General features: G+C 38.7%; 1 protein-coding gene across 32 annotated transcripts in view; it reads left to right on the top strand.

Annotated features, from left to right (window-relative positions):
* Nucleotides 1-22,724, top strand: part of DLG2 (discs large MAGUK scaffold protein 2) — a 1,042,459-nt gene that overhangs the window by 646,290 nt on the left and 373,445 nt on the right. The window lies entirely within an intron of this gene.

The raw sequence follows: 22,724 nt of genomic DNA, 5'->3' as shown, positions 1-22,724 counted from the left end.
ACTTATGAAATTAAAAGCAATTAAGAATAAAATATTTTCCATTTTGAATAAAGATGTCCACTTTTTTTTTCTAAAGTGTGAAAAAGTGAATGATACAACAGGATAAGCTTGTCATGTTTTTAAGATGTTTCAGGTGTAGCTAATTACAGACCGGTATCCAGAATGCTTTTCTTCCTCATAACTATGTCAGTGCTTGACTAGGTGTTTCATCATTGGGAAGAGCCCATGTAATGTGGTAACTCGCTTTTTAGACTGTGACCTGGAATTGTAGGAGCTTTTCTCTTTTAAATTCCTTGATTTCCTTGCATGATAATAGAGGATGTGTAGTCTTAAGTTATAAAATAAAAATGGAAGTAGTGTTTTTAATGTTCTAGTGACAAAAGCTGCAGACCATGTCTACATGTAAAGGATATTTTTATATCCTTTACAAAGACAAGTCTGAGTTACGTGAGGTATAAGCAGGACTCACAGTAAAGGCTTTGTTAGTAGCGTGGTTTAAGTGTAGCACAAGAAAGAAGTATATTTACAGATCACATTGCATCATATCTTCCTAGATTTGGTGTTTTTTCCTTGCCTTTTGGTTACATAACTGTTTTCTTTAGACTGCGGACTTTCTTTGCCATAACACCAAGACCAGATGGGCAGCATATTGTGTGAGCAAGAAAGTCTAAGCTTTGTCATGTATCGTAGTGTTTACAAGGATTGTTAGTGGATGCAAGATTGTTATTGCTGAATGCCTTCAGTATTCTACCAACATGTTGGTAATACTAAATGTTATAATCTTGAAGCAAACACAGTTAGCCTTCTTCCTACATAAAATGTTCGAATGCAAAGCCAGATTTATCAAAATGTGACTGATGGCATATGAGCAAATGCCTGTAAGGTAGCAAACTACCATTAAATTAGATACTTAGATTATACAATTCATTGCACTTTTTCTGAATGTTATATTTTTAATTGTCCAGGATAATGAATTTCATAATCATTCAACTTATAGGGATACAAGCTTATATTCTCATTGATTTGCTCACTCAGGCAAATTACAAAAGAGCAATATATCTTTTTACCACAGCCACCTCATAACAGATAATGTATAAGGTTATAGGCACTTTTATCTACTGTCTTTCAAGTTATTTGCGCATCAGTAGTTATTCATTGGACTACAGTTTCCAAAGGTCACTGAACAGAACACATGCCTCCTGGGTGATATTTTGAAAACCGCTTCATTTTTAATAGATGTGTAACTTATCAGTGTACATGCTGCAAAACCAATGTGACTTGCATCTACTGTACCTGTCTGATGCACATAAATGGTTATTCATCATATAATACCACATAATATCAGTTAAATACTGATAAACAATGGCAGAAAAAGCTACAGATTTTAATGATTTCAGTTCTCCATTGCTCCATTCTCCATTGCTGAGTCTGTGGCTTCTGATTATTACTGCTTGAAATGTTCTGTCACATGTATCAGTGTTTTGTCTCAAAGGCAGGATACTGCGTCTGCTGGTTTTTGTGTGAGATATAAAACACAAGTGATTGCTTTTAAATAGCTGTCATTTATGTTAGACTAACAGCATTTTCAGAAGAAAGACATTCTCCATGTTGATTACCCATTTTCTTCCACAAAACTTTTTTTTTAGAAATTAGATGGAAAATCTCTCTGTATTTAAAAGCTGTAAAATGTTTTAAGGTTGCTCCGGATGAGAGAGAAAAATGTAGTTTTCCCATATCAAACAGTTGGTAATAAACTTTCCAATTTAGCCCAGTTATCCAAGTTACATAATTATGCATCCCAAAAATTATCCAATATTTTCTTCAATGACATTTATCCACATTTTGAAATAGTCAATATAATTTAATGGATTTTACAATGTAAAAGATAAAATGATTTATGGTATATTATGCCTTTTGCACTTTTTTCCACTTTCTTTTTTGTGGCATAATAAAAGGCAAGGCAGTAAGGGATTGACTATATAACAGCATCTCCCAATCTCCATAGACTAGCTAAAGACACCTTTAATTTAATTGTAGGAAGTCACATTCATCCAGAGGTGACATGATTCTGTAGGACGTATTCCTGAAGAGAGCTACTTCCTTAGATATGATACTCAACGCAGAAAGAAAAAATGGCTCTATCCCTTGGGGTAACCATTATGTGATTGTTGGCAGAATGTGTCCCATGTGGAGCTGGGGAGCAGACCAGTGGGGTCTTGGAAATGCCAGAAGGAAACACCACTTAGGGGCCAAGGAGTTGAACGGAGTAAAGCTTGCTGAGTGTCATCAAGTTTCACAGAATCACAGAATCACAGAGAATCACAGAATCATCTAGGTTGGAAGAGACCTCCAAGTTCACCTAGTCCAACCTCTGACCTAACATTAACAAGTCCTCCACTAAACCATAGCACTAAGCTCTAAATCTAAATGTCTTTTAAAGACCTCCAGGGATGGTGACTCAGCCACTTCCCTGGGCAGCCCATTCCAATGCCTAACAACCCTTTCAGTAAAGAAGTTCTTCCTAATATCCAACCTAAACCTCCCCTGGCAGAACTTTAGCCCATTCCCCCTCGTCCTGTCTCCAGGCATGTGGGAGAATAGACCAACCTCCACCTTGCTACAGCCTCCTTTAAGGTACCTAAGATCCAGTTGGTTTACCAAGAAATGACTGTGAGAATGCAGTGGGCTTGTGTAGAAAGATTTTGTATTTTACTGTCTATGAAAAAAAATGTTCAATTGTTTCTATTTAAAATGTTGTGTCCTAGTTTACAGTTTAACAAAACCTGGGGTTTTGAACTTAGAAGGCTTCAACAAGAGTTCACAAAGAGGATAAATTTGGGGCAGATTCACCCTAAAGCTGTGGTCAGTGCTGTTCCAAGAGTTAAGGACATTGCCAGCCCCTCATCCACTGACATATTTTTATTCTTTTGCTCTTCTTCAGCTGTACCAACCACTCATGAGATATTCTCACTAGTCCCTGTATCCACAAGGATCACTGTTAAATACGAGCTCACTTAGAGCTCTCATGAGAGTCTACTTAGGTAACGCAATTACACAGTTAAGAGAATTCAAATTCACTTTTATTTTTTAAAAATGGCAGTTTTATTTCCTTCAACTACTTCAGAGAGCATGAGAGTTTCTCTGCCAACTTGCAGGCATAAAATGCAGATCCAGGTGTAGACTAAGACTTGGCAATTTGTAATAGGCTACGGTGCCCAAATGCACACTTAAGACAAAATTCCTTAAAATAAGCCATTACTTGGCTCTACCTTGAATATTAAAGACACTGTAAAAAGGAAATTCTATGTAAAATGACATATTAGTGCAGTGGTGTTAGTATTCCATGACTGCATGACTTGAAAAATGTATCCAGTGCTATCAAGAGACTGATTTGCACTGGTAAATAAATCAGTGCTCAGTGTAAGAGAGAACTGAATAGAATGTGACAAAGCCTAGCTGACTTCTCTAAGCTAGAGGAAAGTTTTAATTGATTGACTCCTTATTAAAGCACATGCTGAAGAGGGAGTTTTCATAAAAGTTAATGGAACGTCAGCCAATATCAATAGTTACCTTAAAGAAGACCGAAGAGGTGAATTTTACACTATATTCAGTGTTGGTGTGGCCTCACCTTGAATATAGTGTGGAGTTCTGGCCTCCACAATATAAAAAGGATGTCAAGGTAATGGAAAGCATCCAGAGGAAGGCAAGAAATCTGGTAAAAGGGCAGGAAGGCATGTGCTGCGAGGACAGGCTGAGGAGCCTTGGGGTGCCCAGTCAGGAGAGGCCCTCACTGCGCCCTGCAGCCCCCTGAGGAGGGAAGCGCCGAGGGAGGTGCCGCTCTCTGCTCCCTGGGACCGATGGCTGGACACATGGGGACGGCACAGAGCTGTGCCAGGGGAGGGTCAGCCTGAGCATGAGGGAAAATTCCTGTGCCGTGAGGGTGGTCAGACGCTGGGACAGGCTGCCTAGCGAGGTGGTTGGTGCCCCGTGCCTGTCAGTGTTCAGGAGGCATTTGGACAGTGCCCTCAGGAATGTGCCTTAGCTTTTGGTTAGCCCTGAAGGGGTCAGGCGGTTGGACTTGATGATCTCTGAGGGTCCCTTCCAACTAACTATTTGATTCAGTTCAATTCTATTATATTCAAAGAGTAGAGAAGACAGTGATTCGCTTCATGTTTCATGTTGAATTCATGCCAAGTTCAGCGTCTGAGTTCAGATCTCAGTACTTCTTTGCTCATCTAACTTTGTCTATTCTTCAGATGTTAAGAGAAATAGGACATTTATGGTTAGTAAAGCTGTTTTCACCAAATCATTTGATGTTCCAACATTTATTTTTATTCTGTATCTGTATAGAAGTAAAAATATATAACTTTTTTGTGGGATAGACTGTTTAGAGAAACGAATTTATTTCAAGCCTGGGTTTTTATTTACTTGTTCCTTGGACCCCTTATAGGTAATTACTACTGTACTAGTAACTATGCTGTTTTCACCAGTCATTTCCTTGGTGAAAATGCAGTTCACAAAAGGATAAAGAGGTACCTTTCCCTGAATGTTAAAGAGCATTGGGAACTGGATTGTATTCAAATGACACAAGGAATTTAATTTGACTCAATGTCTTATTTTTATATCTGTTGCTCTTGTTTTGGTTGAGATCACTGTTTGCTTACATGTCTGGGAAATAAATTTTTCACTATTAGTCAGTAACGTATCTGCTTTCTGCTTTTTCTGAGGTCTTAGATATTGGTTGTTCCTGCAGCAGCGTGCTTTGACCTCTCAGGAATGATATTATAGGACAGTGCAGTACCAGGAAAAGCCCCTTTTATTTAGTTCAAAAACAACAGGCTGGAAGGGATTGGTCAAGAAAGGGCCCTAGGTGAAGATATTTTCAAAGTTTAAAAGCATAAGCCATAGAAGTGTGCCTTTTGAGAACCCAGAGTGCATGAATCAATACAAGACCATCAGCAACCCCAGTGGAGTGGTCTGACATCTTCCAACAGGAGAAAGTAAATCTTTTAACATGAGTGTCCCTCAGGTGCCTGTAGAGCTCTTCCAAACACAGTGTTGCTCTCTGAGTGTTTGTTTTTGCAGAACTGTAATGTTTTCTTCCCTTCTGAGGTCTTTCTAACTGGGTGCCCTTATTGCATTTTTTCTTTACTAGGGCCTGTCTGCTTCCTGATAGTGAGTGGTAGTTATTCTTCTAGCACTCAAACTGAAATCAATTATCATTCAAATGCAAAATCCTTCTTATTGACCAGTTTATATCAGGTTTATAGTAAAATAGTGATCTATGAATATTGAATACGATAAAACTCTCCCATGGGATTTTTTTCCTGAAAGTGGCCAGCACATTCTGCCTACAAGAAAAGGCAGAAGTATCTATGTATGGAGCTGTAGGAAACCAACAGAAAAGCAGTGTATTTCTCTCTCTGTAAAATAATGTTCTGCAAAATGAAAAAAAAATAAGAAAGTTCCTTGAAAATACATGTTTAGTGCATGCAAACATTTTGTGGGAAGTTCTCTTATGCTTTCTAGCTCCAATTATATCTCAGTTATGAGATACAGAAGATTATGCTCCTGATAACTGGTTGCACCAGTGGCTGTTGTTCACTTTCAGAGATGTCTTTGGACATTGGAAAGGGCAGGCTTTCTGGCTGGTTGACGCAATGGTTTAGGCAAGGTCTGTCTTCTCCTTTCGTCTCTTATGCCTTATTAGATTTTGTTTGACCTTAGGTTGCGCAGGAGCAAGCTGATGAAAGGAGATAAAGGAACCTGGTGTACAGTCCTGCTAATGTGACACAGAAATACCAGGTCAACATTTTCCAAGGCAACTACAGAATTTGGTTGCTTCAGTTTAATGACCTAAATTAAGATTCCTTGGAACAGCCTGATTTTTTTGTAACATTACTCACCCAGAGCATGTGACTTTCTGTCACCTCAAAGCAGCCCTAATTTGGCACCCAAAATATAATTATTCACTGGAAAACTTTGTTCTTTGTTCTTGTTCTGTCAGAGAGTCATTATGCTGAAACTATTCTGGTTGTAGAGCTGTGCATGTCGTACGGGGGCCTGTTCCACCTGTGCTCAACAGAGGTACAAGGTGTGCCAGTCTGGTATATGCCTTCTGGAAAGGCAGAAAAAACAGGAGGGAGGAATGGGGGGGGTGGGGGTGGGGGTGCAGGCTTTACATTTGGAGGGACAGAAGTTGCTGCCCAGTGGTGTTAGCTGTCCTTCTCCACATTGGGTATCTGAAACTGGAAACTACAAAACCCCACCTTACTGCCTTACTGAAGACTATTGGCTGGGAAAGTGAAGTAACAGCTTTTGATGTTATATATTTGATATCCCTCTTAGGTGTACAAAATATGTTTTATTTATTGCACCTCTACATGTTGGGAGTGTGGTGAAGTGGAATAGGTGAGTTGTCCCAGTTTTCCCCAAAGCAGTGACAGGACTGGGAGGACTAATCTGTCCTATCCAGATAGGGACAATGGACTGATTCAGAATATGTGCTGCCAGAATAATTGGAGTTATCCAAGCCAAGGGCTAAAAAAGCATGTGGCTTTCCATGGAGTCTGTGTTTACAAGCAAGATTTGTCCTATATTTCATCATTGCTACAGTTGCTTAAAGGGTGCATCCTTTCCCGGCTGGAGAGTGGGAGCACTTCTCATCCCGATACTCAGAAAAGCCGCTAAACAGGGAGATGCCTCCTAAAAGCCTCCTAAACAGGGAGATGAAGGAGGGGAAGAGGATGTAAGTGACAAAGGAAAACATTTTAATGGCTACTGTTTATAGCTACACTGTGATTAGGAAAAGAAGCTGAAATAATACTATACATTTAGCTCCCTCTGTGTGCCTATCAAATGTATTCATATTTTCACATTCTTACCTTCAAATCTTGCATTTAAGTCTAGATGTCTGAAACACATTGCATGGATGCTAGCTCAGTTAAATCAGAATAATGTATTTCCTTGGATTTATCACTACATTGAAGCAGTGTGCCATTTAGACTCCTCTGAGGGCATTTTCTCAGTGAAGGATGTCTCCCATGCATGTGTAATAGCTTTATATTTCAGGTAGAAAAAAATATAGTTTGGAATTACATTTGATGGTTTAAGCTTTCCAAGGCAAAGAATATTTTTATTACTATGCATTAGACTTTTATGCATTTGTGTATTTATTTTTAAGGTCTATATATTCACTATTCTTAGTAATTTGTGTAGTGGCTTCTGTTTTTTTTTTTAGGTGAGGGGTTCACTATTTGTTTCAATAGGTCTGTAGGTCCAGTTTAAACCCTGGAGGGATATTTATAGTTTGAATTAACATGGGAAAGTTTATCAGAGTTTTTCTGTTGTGTGAGAAATTTTAAATTACTGAATATACTGTTGTGAAAGATCAATGTGGTATTTTAGCATTTTCAAAATAATTTGGAGCTTTGACTGCTGCTCAAACAGGAAAAGAAAATTGGATATTTTGATGTATTTTTTCTAATTTAATAAGAGTCACTCAACACACTGATCCTTTTCCCTCTCATAGGAGTATAAGAAATGTCATTTTCCAATATACTGAATCACAAGAAGGGAATTTGTTCAGGGAGAGCATGTCAGTAGAATAGATACTAGAAAGAAGGCACTAACGCAATACTAGAAAGTATTGTGAAAACAATAGAGAAGAATTAAAAATCAACTACAGGAAAACAAATAATAGTAACGATGTATATTAAAAATGAAGAAAATTTGAAAGGGTAAACAGCTGTTATTTAAAAGTTTAAAAGCCGCCTATGTGAGTACAGGGGAAAAAAATATATATCTGTGCTTATCTTTACTTGACAGTTATCCCTTCAACTTTACCAAGATCACTGAGACCTTAAGTTATCTATTATGTGAAAAGTTCTTTCATGCAAGTCAGAGCTGCCCAGAGGCAGTGGTCTGCTGCTGTTTCTTTTAAATTATTATATTGACATTTTATTTTTCATAGAATTACAGAATGGTTTGGGTTGGAAGGGACCTTAAAGCCCACCCAGTTCCAACCCCCTGCCATGGGCAGGGACACCTCCCACCAGACCAGGTTGCCCAAAGCCCCATCCAGCCTGGCCTTGAACACTCCCAGGGTTGGGGCATCTACACCTTCTCTGGGCAACCTCTCCCAGTGCCTCACCACCCTCTGAGTGAAGAATTTCTTCCAAATGTCTAATCTAAACCTACCGTCTTTTAGTTTAAAGCCATGAGTCCCTCCGCTTTTCCTGTAGGCCCCCTTTAGGTACTGGCAGGCCGCTGTAAGGTCTCCCTGGAGCCTTCTCGTCCCAGGCTGAACAACCCCAAATCTCTCAGCCTGTCTTCACAGAAGAGGTGCTCCAGCCCTCTGATCATCCTTGTGGCCCTCCTCTGGACTCACTGTAATACTTCCATGTCCTCCTTGCTCTGGAGCCCCAGAGCTGAATGCAGGGCTCCAGGTGGGGTCTCATGAGAGCAGAGTAGAGAGGGACAATCCTCTCCCTCACCCATCTGGCTACGCTTTCAGGTACTATCACTCATTTCGTGCCTTTTTTAACTTCCTAACTTGCTTCCTCTCACTAGATCATTTGCAGCAAGTAACTCTGCTGGTTTTACTATTATTATTATTTACAACTTCACCTGAAAATTCCATTTACTTTAGATGTAGCTCTCTAGCATGTGGTCTTTCAGCTTATTTACTGTATTATCTTTAACTGATGAAGTCCAAGGCCAGCTTTATATCACTCCTGTTTGGTGTTTGGAAGGTGAGCATCTAATCCAGGCTGGTTGTGAGACTGCCTTTATAGTGTAAAGAGAGCAGTAAGCATCACAGGGTGTCTTGTCCCATCACTCTCTAGGTGCAGATCACACATGGGCTTATTTTACAGCTTTTACAGGGGCTAGTTTAGAGAGTTAAGTTTTAAAGAGTTACACTTGCAGAACTAAACTTACAGAATATTGCAGTTGCTGAATTGAATAGTTAAGGGTGCAGGAGATAACGTCGGTCTAATGAAAAAAAGTTTAGCACTGTGAAATAGGACAGGCTTTTGGAGCTGTATGTCCTAGCCCTCTGGGCTGATGCAGGAAAGCAGACCTTTTCCTTGCACTTAGCATTTCAGCTGTTAATAGGCAATAATATAGCCTAGAAATTTTGTGGGAATAAGTCCCTTATTGATTTGAGAGCTTAGCTCAGATTTAGGGGTGTTATAAGAGCTTGGATAACATCCCAATTTTCACAAACTGCAAACAAATGTATTTTGCTCTGCACAGTTCTGCTTTTCCAAATTGACATAAAAAGTCTATTAGTAGAAAACCTAAATGTATCACCCAAGCAAACCTGAAATGTTCCATCCTGCGATACTTCAAATCAATCAGCTCTAGTCAGTAATGAGCAAAGCTGCAAATGTGAATGTAGGCTACGTACTTCAAAGAAGACTTACTGTTTCTGAATAAAAGCTGCTGGAACACTAATATGAGAGTGTGTGTACACTAAGAGTGACGTGTCTGAGATGCTGACTATTCTGGAAAAGTATGTAGGAATCTTTTTGGAGAAAGACTAAGAAAGCAGTGCAAGAAGAAATGACAAACTAAAGAGCTACAAAGCAGTGGTTCAACTCAGTTTTCACTTAGTTTTGCAATTGGCACTGGCAAATAATATGTAGATTTAAAATAATATGTACATTTAAAGAAATGAGAAAGAAGAACCTCAATTTACTGGTAGAAATTGAATTATTCTGGAAATGATAGTAATCATCGTGCAGCAAAGATGGTCATTTTCGAGGCAGGACTTTTTAAAAGGCATCTTTGATGTGCTGGATTTGTCTCTTCAGAAAAAGCAATGTTTTCCATTGCAGAAAATTGCCTTTCATTTTTGTTATTAATTTAAAATCAATTGTAATGCATAAATTAGGGCCACTCAACCTTGAGGAATCAGTATGCCACTTTGGTAGTGAATGGCATTGCAGAGATGGAGAGAAATGGAAAAAAAAGGGGAGATGGAAAAAAAAGGGAGGAAATAATTCACTGTTTTACCCAGCCTGGATTCCACAACTTCATTGCTATGCATCGTAACATAGTAATAGCATATCACAATAAAAATGCCTGATTTCCTGTTTGTATGCAGCATTGCAGATATTTTCTCTTCTTATGCAGTTATATTTGAAGCAGTCAGAAGATCATTTCTCTTCATCTTATAACTACCATACAGCTTCTCTCTTTGATACTGTGAAGGGGAAAAAAAAAAAGAAAACTCTTTCTTGTCAAAACAGGGGCAAGGTCTGATCTGATATACTTTTTTGCAAAGTAATTTTGAAGGAGCAACGGCCCCTTTTATAGCACTTAGAAGCTCTTTGGAAAGAGATGATGTAGACCATTTCCTCTCAGATTTTTTCCCGGTTTAAAATTGCAACTAAAAGTCAAATGGCTAAGGTAACTTAGCTGAAGGTATGCTGAAGTAGTCGAAAAACAATTGTATGCTGCTTACGCATGTTTTATATTACAAGGTGCTGCTTTATACTAAGAATGTGACCTAGCTGGTGAGTCTCAAGCATGGCTTGAAAGTCACCTTATGCAGCTTAATGCGATATATGAATTCTGACTGAATTCTATGAATAATTTATTTTTTGAAGTGTTTTTTAATTTTGTCGAGTTTAACTGATTGCACTCAGAGCACAGTACACACATCGTATACCTCACCTGCCAAGCAGAAGTGAGGCTCTGTTAGCATACTTTGACTGTGAAAGTTTAGTTGATAGATTGCAATTAACGGGAATTAAACTATATAGGGAAAAAAATGTGCTAAAATAAATTATAAGCCTGACACTATCATTTTTACCAATGGTAAATAGTGCTTCAGAGTGCAAATATTTCTCTTAACTGTGATGATGAAGATAATGTGCCTAGGGTTTTTATCATATTTCATGGTAGGGAAACTTGAGGAACAGAAAAGCAGGCCAGCTGTAAAAGTAGCAAGAAAATATATGCATCCTAAACTGTAATATAGTTACCCATTTAGTGAGGTACACTTTGAAGAGTACACAGTGAGAAGTGCCTATTTCACTGATATCAAGGGTCTTTCTAATAGTGCAAAATTTACAGAAGTTTAGGAATAGCTAGAAAGAAGATTGCAATTTTATACCTTTGAAAAGTCCTTTGAATGTTTAAAAATGCTGAAATATATGCACTGTCCACTTGCCTATCCACTATTTATTTAGAAATGAGAAATGTAATATTTAGATAATTTAAAATTAAGATATCTTATACAAAATATTGGTAAAGGTAGTTCTAAGGTAAATTTAGATACTTGAGAAATAGATACATTTATTATATTTCCAAAGCAAAAATAGTGCTGCATTGCACAGTGAGGTACTCGTACATGTTTTTGTCAATAAACACATACGGTAATTAAAATACCGAACATTGAAAAAATATTTTGATTTTTGAAATAGAATCATAGAACAGTTTGGGATGGAAGGGGCCTTAAAGCCCACCCAGTTCCAACCCCCTGCCATGGGCATGGACACCTCCCACCAGACCAGGTTGCCCAAAGCCCCATCCGGCCTGGCCTTGAACACCTCCAGGGATGGGGCATCCACAGCTTTTCTAGGCAACCTGTGCCAGTGTATCACCACCCTCTGAGTGAAGAATTTCTACTGAAAATCTAATCTAAATCTACCTGTTAAACAAACAGAAATGCTGTACCTACGGAGCTTACATTTTAGCAAATATGCTTAGAGATTTCATATTAAGCTTTCTCATGGGAAAGCTAGAGCTCTGTAGTTATAATTCAAATGGTGGGGGGGATGTCCCTTTCTGAGGGAAAGCTTAGAAAAGGAGTATGACACTCCTAGGTGTATTCATTATAATTGGGCTGAGGGAGAAATGAGTTGAGTCATAAGTGTATGTATAGACCTACAGTGAAAAGGAATTGTATCAGCTTAAAGCTATAAAGTCAGAAGTAACAAAAGCCATTAAAAATCAATGTCTTCCCTGATTTTCTGCCTCCAAACAATGCCATTACTCATCTCTCCCAGCAGCAGAGAAATATCTGTCTAAAAGGGCTGAAGAAAACCATGATCTTCCTGAAACTTCAATGCTAGTTTAAATGGGTGGAAAGAGATCAGATAAATCAAAATGTATTGAGGACTTCGAGTCTAATGTAATTCTAATGGATAAAGCTCAAAACTATCATTAGTTATGTGAATGAGATAGAGCCTTGATATTCTTATCTGATTTCTAAAGGAGCTGGTTGATCAGTGTCTGCATCTGTCATGCTGAGTTTTCTAAAGGTCTTTGAGTACTGAAGAAATTTCAGAGTATTGAAAGAGAATTAATGCTGTGGCAGTCCTTAAAAAGTGCAAATGGGATGGTGTGAGTCATCCTGCTTGCTGTCTGTGTAGGTCAGAATGAAAGGAGTGCTGGACTGTGCTGGGTGAAACACAGTCAAGTATTCTAAAAAGGCCAAATCTGAAGTCATACATCAAGAAAGGGAATGCAGTCTGTGTATGAAATGAAGCACCCCTGCTTGGAAAGCAATGAATTTGCAAAACGTCCTGGGCCTCCTTGGCCAGGCACCAGCCAGACACAAATTTTCAGTCCAGTGCTGTAGCCAAAGGTCTAGTGAAAACTGTAGATGCATAACTAAGGGCTGTGGGGTAGAACAGCTTTTGGGATGTGGAGTTCAGCAGGGTTTGGGACCTGATGTTTAAAACCTTTGGAATATTGTGCTCAATTCTGCTATTACTTGAAAAGGATACTGATATCTGAAGTGTGTTTAGGAGAGGCTTGAGGGTTACTGACGGTTTGGAAAACATAGTTTCTTAGTGAGAGGCATAGGGAGCTTCATGAATTTAGTTTCCTAGTGGGGAAAATTAAGGGGTGACTTGCTAACAAAAACATGAATTTACATGGGAAATAACCTTTAAGAGAATGCCCTTCATCCTACCTGTAAGGAGAGAACAGAAACTGATGTTTTTGTGTTGAATTTAGACAGGTTAAGACTGGACATAAAGATGCTAATAGATTAGCAATGGTGATTGAGGACTGGATGAAAGTTTTAGTAAAGGCAAAACGGTGTTACGCAGAAGGAAAGATAGCAGCTAAAAGGAAAAAAAAAAAGCTTAATATGCATACTAAGAAATAGAGAATATTAATGAATGCAAAAATATTGTCAAATGCAAACTAATCTGGTAAGAGGGCAAAACTGGACGTTTTGAGAACGACAAGGGAGACATCAGGATCTTGGTGGTAAGGTCGCGTTCAACCACATTAGTATATATATGTGACACATAGCTGAGGATGTAGCTAATTGTGGAGAGATCAGCAAGGCAGACTGTGTGCTCATAGCGTCCTTCCTTTAATTTATGAAAAGCAGAAGACGTTACAGATAAGAAGGCATATGGTTTTGTTTGAAGAACGGAAGTTTTCTGGGAATGCAAGGAGATTGATGTGTGCTCAGTTTTCATAAAAAGGGGGAAAAGTGCAAGACCCATCATGGCTTTTGTCCCCTTTTTGCAGTCATTGCTCTGCATAAAGAAGAGACACTGTGGAATTAAATGGTATTTTTCTCCAGAGATAATTTAAGTAGGTCCCACAGCCTATATTAGGCAGGAGTTCAAGGTAAATGATCCAACTGTGTCCTCTGTCTTAGATTAACTTTGAGGCATTGATTACCTACTTGGACATAATTAAAAAGGTGACATTTTTGAAAGCTGTATTTGTTAAATGAAATATTTTTATCGCTCTGTTCTGAGGACCAGGGTATTTCAGGTTACTACAACATAACAGATGTTGTTAAATGTTATTTTAATGGTGACCAGAGTCAGCAGAGATCAACCCCCCAAATTCTCCATGTTTACCAGATGATATATCAGAGTGCCTTAATTGGAAATCAGTCTTCCATAAATGGAGACTGAACTCCATATGGCCAAAGTAATTTTTGTAGGATTTTTGAAACCTACAGGATAGATAGTCTTGAGCTTTTTCGTGTTTGCTTATAATATAGTGGAGGAAGAAAGGAGAAAACCTCAACAAGAGTAAAATAAAAAGTAATGTATTTGTGAAAAATACATGCTCACTGACGACAATTGCCAAGAAGAAGCACACATGGAATAAACATTATTTTAGAATAGTAATATATGTTAGACAAAAGCAGCCTACCTGAAGTGGAAATAAAAGCAATAACAGCTGTTATGGGACACAAATGTATGCTTTGGAAATTGTCAGATTTTCATTCCTGTTATATTATTCTCTTATGCTTGACAAACATTTTGCTTGTACTGTATTTTCTTAGGTAAATCTACTCTCTAGATACTATGGCTAACTAGCAAATGTGATTTATAGATACAGGAGCTCCTTAGGAGAAGTGATTTGTGCAACCCCCTTTTTATGGTTCACTGGAAAAGAGAGTGTACATATGAAAAATGCACAAGTCAAAGTGAGTAATGAAACACAGTGCAGCAAACAAGCTGGATCCTGGAGGCGAGCTGCTCTAAAGGGATCGCGACCACATTAACTATTTCTGAAACATATGCAACTGTACACTGACAGGACTCTACTAGGGTGCTAAATAGAGTCTATATACTCCAGCGTACCCCCTGGAGTCAATGTTAGATTGAGGTTCTTTGCCTAGCAGTGCATTCAAACTGTGTTCAAAAAAGCACAGAAAAGCCCTAGTGGTAAGGTGTACAGTGTAAAACTCAGTCATGAAGAGGATGATAGGAGCTGGAAAATGGTGGAGTAAAAAATAAGCACCAAACTGGGTGGGTTAGTTACAGGTGAATTTTAAACTAAATAGAGTTCTGCAGCTTACAAGAGAGAAAGGTGTTCTTAACAATAGCAAATCAACATTTTTTTAAAGTTTAAGTTGAATTTGGAACCAAAACTGTAAATGTTATTATAATTTCTATCAAAATTCTTATGGTCTCAAATCCTATTTCCTTCTTGAAAATTTAGAACAAAATAGTGTGTAAACAGGAATACCATGGAAAATGCCATCAAAAAGCAAACGTGATATTTTTCTATATTCTTCCATTTATCAGGGTGGGGGGAGTGGGGAGGTGGTTTTGGGGTGGTTGTTTTTATTGCTGGGTTTTTCTTGTATGCTTGATTTTGTTTTCTTTTGGCAGCATCTTATCAAAGCCCTAGTTTTCACAGGTCTTTAAAATCTGTTGATAATTGTTTTCTTTCCCTGTAATTGTATTATAGAAGATATAATGTAGGAATTGGCTAGATACATAATTTAAAGAACATGTAAAGAGCAAAGCTATGCATCCTTGAAAATACCTGGTAAATTGGTTCTTAGGATTAGTGTGTGTTATTTTCTCAATTAGGTTTAAAAAAAAAAAAAAAAGAACTCCAGAGAATCTGCTTATCCCGTACGTGCTTGCCTTCTAAATAACTCTCAAAGCCACAGAAGCAGAAACAGCTGTTAATTTCTTTAACAAAACATAGTGATAGTGGTAAGGGTCATAGTAGGATACAAAGAATCTCAAGGCTTTGCCTTAGAGGATGATACTTATGTGGGCAAGATATTTAACAGATCCCTCAATAAAGGCAGGAATTCAATCAGATAGTATAGTATTGCATCTACCTTCTCCACATTTGTAAGGAAGGGAGCTGCCACCGTTTTTATGTGGTATTTGTGGCTCAGATTCATAAAGGGACCTAGATGGCCAAAACAGCCACATAGATGAAATGCAGGCTTCTAACTCTGAAAAAGTGCCTAGCAATTCAGGTACTACAGGGTCATTTCAGAATGTCATTGATGCCGATGACCCTAATTTCACTCTTGTGCTTCCTGGAAGGGCTGTTTCTCATAGATCACCACTTGTCGTTCACCTGGTGTCGTATGAGATTCATGAACTTGATGTCTCTGGATTTGAATGACTTAAGAACCTTGAGTTCCCAGAGACACTCTGAACCTCCTCATTCAGTAAGGAGGGAACTAAAGACATGTACTAACTTTCTTTCTGTTCATACCCCACCATTCAGGTGGAGGCATAGTAATTAAGATCTCCTTAACCTGGGTAGCTATGAATGAAGTTTCTATTTCCTAAAAAGGCACTTTAGTCCTGATCGTTCGCATCCATATAATATGGAGATTCTTGAGTCTTCCTTTCAAAGGAGCAAGAGGAAAGAAAACTCCTGAGGAGTCAAGAATTCATGGTCATCAGGGTCAGGAAGGCAATAGATTAAATGGAAGATGTTTCCGTAGCCCAAGGATTTGTATCTTTCCCAAGGAGTCTGGAAATTGTTTTAAGGGTCTACTAGTGCCTTTTTAAATTAAAAAATAAAAATAAAAAAATCTGGTCTAAAGTTTAGAGATAACATTCTATAGGCAATTAGGGGAAATCTCTACATCATATGCGCTTTACCTTATGGCAAATTTCAACTTATTATCATGCTGCTGTGACAAGCAAGTCTGGAAAGTTCCTAAAGTATGTTGAATATAACTTCTGTAACAAGTACTGTGTGAGCCAACTCAGAAAGGTGCCCTCTTAGACTTATTTTTTGAGAATAGGGAAGGCCTTGTGACGGTAGGTGGCTGTCTTGGCCAGAGTGATCATGAAATGGTTGAGTTCAAAAGTTCTAGTGTAAGGATAAAAATGGTCAGCAGAGTTGCCACCCTGGGTTTTAGAAGAGCAAACTTTAAGCTTCTCAGGGAACTACTTAGCAGTGTCCCCTGGGAATCTGCTCTAGCGCGTTTAGGGGTCCGTGAGATCTGGTCACTTTTCAAGAACGTGGACTTTTAAAAGCCCAGGATCTGGCAGTCCCCCTGTGCCACAAATCAAGAAGCAAGGCAGAAAACCAGCCTTGCTGAACAGGGAACTCCTTCTGGAACTAGAGCAGAAAAGGAAAATACATGACCTCTGGAAGCAAGGTCTGGCTTCACAAGGCAAGTAGAGCTGCAGTTTGCAGCTGCAGGGAGAAAACAAGAAAAGCCAAAGCTCAACTTGAGTGTCACTCTGACACTGTGGGGTCAGACAACAAAAAAGGGCTTTTTCAAATATGTCAACAGCAAGAGGCTGGACTGATACTTGAGGCAGATGGTCACCTAACAAGTAAGGAAGAGGAAAAGGCAGAGGCATTTAATGCCTTTTTTTTTCCTCAGTTTTTAATAATAATGACAGATCTGGAACTACCTGCTTCTCAAAAGTTGGAAGACCATGACTGACAGTGTAGTGACTTTCCATCTGTGGTTGCTGAAATTGTAAGGAACCAATTGTATCAGCTGAACGTTCATAAGTCCAGTATACTGAAGGAATCAGCAGACATTATAGCTGGACCTCTCTCAATAATTTACCAAAGATCTTGGGAGTCTGGGAAGGTTCCTGCTGACTAGAAGCTAGCCAATGCTATACCTATCTACAAAAAGGGTATGAAGGGAGACCCAGGAAACTATAGAGCTGTTAGTCTAACCTCAAATGCCTAGAAAAGTTATGAAGATTGTCCTGGGGGATATTGAAAGGCATTTAAAGAACAAAGCTGCTATCAGGCATAGTCGACATGGATTCATGAAGGGAAAGACCTGTTTCAATAATTTGATCTCATTCTAATATAAGGTCACCTGGTTGGTGGATGAAAGGAAGCAGTAGACATAATATTTCTGCATTTCAGTAAGGCCTTTGTTAGTGTACCTCACGGTAACCTTCTGGACAAATTGTCCAACTGTGAGATGAACAGGTTCATGTTACACTAGGTGATGAACTGGCTTGAAGGTAGAGCTCAAAGGCTTGTAGTGAATGCCAGATGCAGGTACATCTGGCTGGCAGACAGTCACCAGCAGTGTTCCCCAGGGCTCAATTCTAGGGTCAGTCCTGGTCAACATTTTTTATCAATGATCTGGATGCATCCTTAGCAAGTTTGCTGAAAACACTGAAGTGAGAGATGCTGTTGACACCCTGTAGTGATGAGAGGCTTTGCAGGGCGATCTAGTTATCTTGGAGCATTGGACAATCTCCAAGAGATCGAAGTTCAACAAAGGAAAATGCTGGGTACTTAGCCTGGGATGGAGCAATGCTGGACACAGGAACAAACTGGGAGACAAGTGGCTGGAGAGCAGCTCAGCAGAAAGGGATCTCGAGGTGCTGGTGACAGCAGGCTCAGCATGAGCCAGCAGCATGCCCTGGCAGCCAGGGGGAAAACTGCATTTTGGAGTGCATTGAACACAGCACAGCCAGCCGGTCAAAAGAGGTGATTCTCCTCCTGAAGGTGGTTTAGCATTCAGCTAAAGGTGGTTAGTGTTTGTATGGCCTCACCTTGAATATTGTCCAGTCTGGAGCAGAGGAGTCTGTGAGGCGGCCTCACTGCCCTGCAGCTCCCTGAGGAGGGAAGCGCTGAGGGAGGTGCTGCTCTCTGCTCCCTGGGACCGATGGCCGGACGCATGGGGATGGCATGGAGCTGGGCCAGGGGAGGGTCAGCCTGGGCATGACAGAAAATTCCTGTGCCGTGAGGGTAGTCAGAAGATGGGACAGGCTTCTTAGCGAGGTAGTTGGTGCCCCGTGCCTGTCAGTGTTCAGGAGGCATTTGGACAGTGCCCTCAGGAATGTGCCTTAGCTTTTGGTTAGCCCTGAAGGGGTCAGGCGGTTGGACTTGGTGTTCCATTTTTTCTCTTCTTCTCTTCTCTTCTCTTCTCTTCTCTTCTCTTCTCTTCTCTTCTCTTCTCTTCTCTTCTCTTCTCTTCTCTTCTCTTCTCTTCTCTTCTCTTCTCTTCTCTTCTCTTCTCTTCTCTTCTCTTCTCTTCTCTTCTCTTCTCTTCTCTTCTCTTCTCTTCTCTTCTCTTCTCTTCTCTTCTCTTCTCTTCTCTTCTCTTCTCTTCTCTTCTCTTCTCTTCTCTTCTCTTCTCTTCTCTTCTCTTCTCTTCTCTTCTCTTCTCTTCTCTTCTCTTCTCTTCTCTTCTCTTCTCTTCTTCTCTTCTCTCTGCTGTGCTGCTGATCTAAGTGGGTGGATCTCAGGTCTCATTCTAGTTTTGTCTCCAAAGGATTATCTTTTATTGAAGTGATTTTTGGTTGTTGTTGTTTTTTGTTGTTGTTGTTGTTATTGTTGTTGTTTATTTGTTTTGTTTTGGTTGTTGTTGTTTGTTTTTGCACTCCAAAGATTTGCTAGCATTGTCATTCAGGATACTGTTAGTGATGCTTCATTTACTGACTCGTGGGTTGATGCAGAGTAAGGAATATGGTTTTGTTTTCTCTTCTAAACGAGAACCCTCATTTGCATCATTGCTAGGATACAGTAGTATCAGCTGAAGAACTCTTGCTAGAAATTTTAACAGATGGTTTTAAGTCTTTCTTTTTGACATTTCTAACCTGAACACATCTGGGACACTGTGTTAAGATTCATTTTCAGAGTTTTTTGGCAGTATCCAAAGCACTTTAGGGAAATTATCTGAGTTGTTGGAAACAATTGCATTGATCAGAACAACTGATCCAACCCCCTTCTGTAACAGCAAGGCCTTTAAAAAGTGCACTGCAAAGCTTTTCAGGGATTTGAAGGTCACAATGTTTGCATTACAGAAAATGGGGTATGCTTCAAAACAAAAGTGCTGCAAGGAAAGTATATATAAGAGTTCTCTTTGGACGTAAGAATGGGCAGCATATCCCCATCATGCAACATCTGGGATTTCTGACATTTATACTTTGGAAAAAGCAGTCATTAGGCATTTGTCATTTAATTGATTGGTGGCAAGAATGATGTCAACATCAATTTGAAGAGACTGCTGCAGAAAACGGGAGCTGATTTACAAGTTTTTCCTGTTGTGTTGGAGTGAACATCTCTGTACTGCAAAGCAGAGTCTGAATCCGTTGCTCTGCTGCTGGGAAGTTTCAAGGCATTAGACACAGGCAAGGCAGTGAAAAAGTAAGTGATCCCTAAATCATTTTGTTATTAGAGTAGTAAATTGTTTGAGAAAATAGTTCATTGTTCTGGAGACACTGAGAAAATAGACATTAACCTAGTGAATAATTTAAAGCAGTATGCAAACTTAAATGTACAGAGGAACCATTCTTTCTAATTATTACTTTCTAATGTCAGAAGGCATGGACAAGTGCCTGTAAAATTTCTTGCCTTTTTTTTTATTAGTATTATTTATTTTCCATTTATTTTCTTTCTCCTTCCTTTTATCTTTGTAATGTATCACTTAAATAGTAAAGCACTTAGCAATAAAGTTTCCTTGAAAAAAGCCTACTGAAGCAGCAGTACTGTTTAGAATGGCATTTAATAGCACTTTTACTAAACTTGCAAACTGACCAAATTCTACCAATTATTTTTGTTATTGTATTTATGCTAACCAGTGTCCTCTGATATTCACAGGAGAGAAGAGTAGATGTGCTGCTGTTTGCTTGATCATATAGTAGTGTGTGGCCATTTATCAAACTTAAAGAAAGCAAGCTATAAAGTGAAAATATTACGAAGAGAAGCTAGAGAAGGGGCAACATCCTATACTTTTTGACTTACAGAGGCAGTGAAGAAGAGGAATGCTATTATAACTGATGATAAACAAAATGCAAAAAAGGAAAAAGGAAAAAGCACCCACCAGAAATTCTAAGGAATAGGCAGAGAATTGAAATCAGACCATCAAAGAAAACAACAGATGGCATGTTCATCTTGCTTTAGGCATGCACTTATAAACTGATCCAAAGCCTCATGAAGTCAATAGGAGGCTCTTTACAGTCGCTAATGGATTTTGGATCTGGCCCTAATGAAGAGGGTGATACAGGCTAATTGTCTTTCTTAGTCTGTTGATAGAGCTAATAGGTGTAGTTTCATATATACAAACAAGTAAAAAAGATTTTAAAAATTCTTAAGCCTAAATTCTGTAGGGTGGAGAGCTCACAGAAACCACAGCAGGCAGAGGCTTTGTTCTGTGCTGATTTCGTCTTCCAAACAACGAAATCATTATTATCAAATTTCATCTTTCTATCCAAATATAGTATAAATATTCAATTGAATAATTTTGTACACATGCAGTTGGGAAAATGGACCATGAGGTTATTCAGATTTTATGCACTTGTCGTAGTCTGTTTCTGGTGTGTTACTGACTTTTAAAATATAGTCTAATGTTGGTATAGTAATTATTTTCTCAGCTGTATCACCATGGCTATTCTTATTGATCTCCCTGTATTCTAGCTGAGTCTGGTTATGGTGTTTCCATTTTAGTAATTCTGGTTACTGAGAGAAATACTACTGGGGACTGTAGAATTACAGAGACTTAACTTCTTGATCTGGAGGACATGTAGTGCTAATAATAAGGTACCAGGTATCCCTGGATTGCACAGCCAATATATTTGTTTATCAAATGGTGACTGAAACAGAAAGAAATTGATTGATTTTAGATCTCAGTAATAAAGATCTCACAGAAGACCTGATTTTAGCAAAGCACCTAGGACCAAGTCCTATCAAAATCAATTGTTTAAATGAAAAGAGTGTTGTTTTAATTGAGTTTCTCAGTTTATAAAGGGTGAACTCTGAGAAGCCTAATGAGTGTTATTGAGTTGCAGAGGTAAACACTGGTAATCAAGAAGAGTTAGAAACACTTTTAATGAGTTTTGCAACTTAGTGGTGAAAAAAGCTGTAAGAAAGGATCCTGGGTGTAAGCAGAGTAAAAGATACCTTTGAAGGAATATTGAGAGTAGAAAAAAGGATTGGTCTGTGCGAAAGGTACATCTTTAAGGTCAGTATTTTAGAAAGAATTTAGACTTCTAGAAAGAAGTTGACTTTTCTTTTTTTTGATTCAAGCTTAAAAACAAAGAAGTTTATTTTCTAAATAGAAAAATAGCAGGTATGGAGTTTTGGAGTGTTGTCTAGTGAGATATAATAGTAATTGGGTTTGGGCCATGGTTATTTTTAAACTAGTACTTTGACTCCATGTTTTTTAAGGATCATCAATTTGAACATGGATGAAAGACAGGATAGCAAATTATTTAGAAATAGAAGTTAGGAGCAAGGAAAAATTCAAGAGCCCAAAATGTGTTTAGGTTGTGGGAGAACAGGTGGTTTCCTTTCTAGATTTTTAAATAAACTAAATAAGGTTTTTAACACTTCCATCAAGTCAGTGGTCACACATTTGAAGCAGAATATAGCAAGTTCATATAATTGGGAAGAAGAAAATGTGTTGTATCCCATAGTTTCAGCTAAATGGCATGCTAATCTTAGAAAAGCTTTGAATATTCTTTCATATTGAGGTCATGGAAATAAATGGAAAACGATAAAATTCAACACAGTTTAGCAAAGCTAGATTGTACCAGACTAATCTGATAGCTTTTTTGTAACAGACTTCTTCCTAGGGAAAGAAAACCGATGTCCCTTTTCTCAGTTTAGGTGATGTAAAAGGAATTACAGGTCATGCTGGAGAATATGGGGATTAGGAAAAGGGCTGTGAAACTGGGAGGACCTGTGTTTATAGGTGATGGCAAGGATTGCTCTGAAGAGGGAACTGGCAGGCTGGAGTGAGAACATTAGAAGAGTCCTCATGGATTCTTCTGGAGATGTATTCTGTTTAGTAATGATTTTAGCACTAAAAGCTTTTACTTGGCATACTCTGTGTGTCAGTGAAGTTCCCTGATGCCACAGTGTTGGGAAGATTTTTCAGCATGAGGAGGATGTAAGTATCCTAAAGAGATCAGTTGGTGATCGCAATAAGTGATGCAAATGTAATGTAATTAAATTTAATCATACGAAGTGGTATGTTAAGCACCTATAACTAAGAACGGGAATTTTTGCTATATAACTAAAACATGAAC

This window comes from Anser brachyrhynchus (assembly GCF_964034855.1).
Source record: "Anser brachyrhynchus genome assembly, chromosome: 1".
NCBI classification, from domain to species: domain Eukaryota; kingdom Metazoa; phylum Chordata; class Aves; order Anseriformes; family Anatidae; genus Anser; species Anser brachyrhynchus.
Note: the sequence above shows the minus strand (reverse complement) of the source record. Positions and strands in the feature narration are given on the sequence as shown.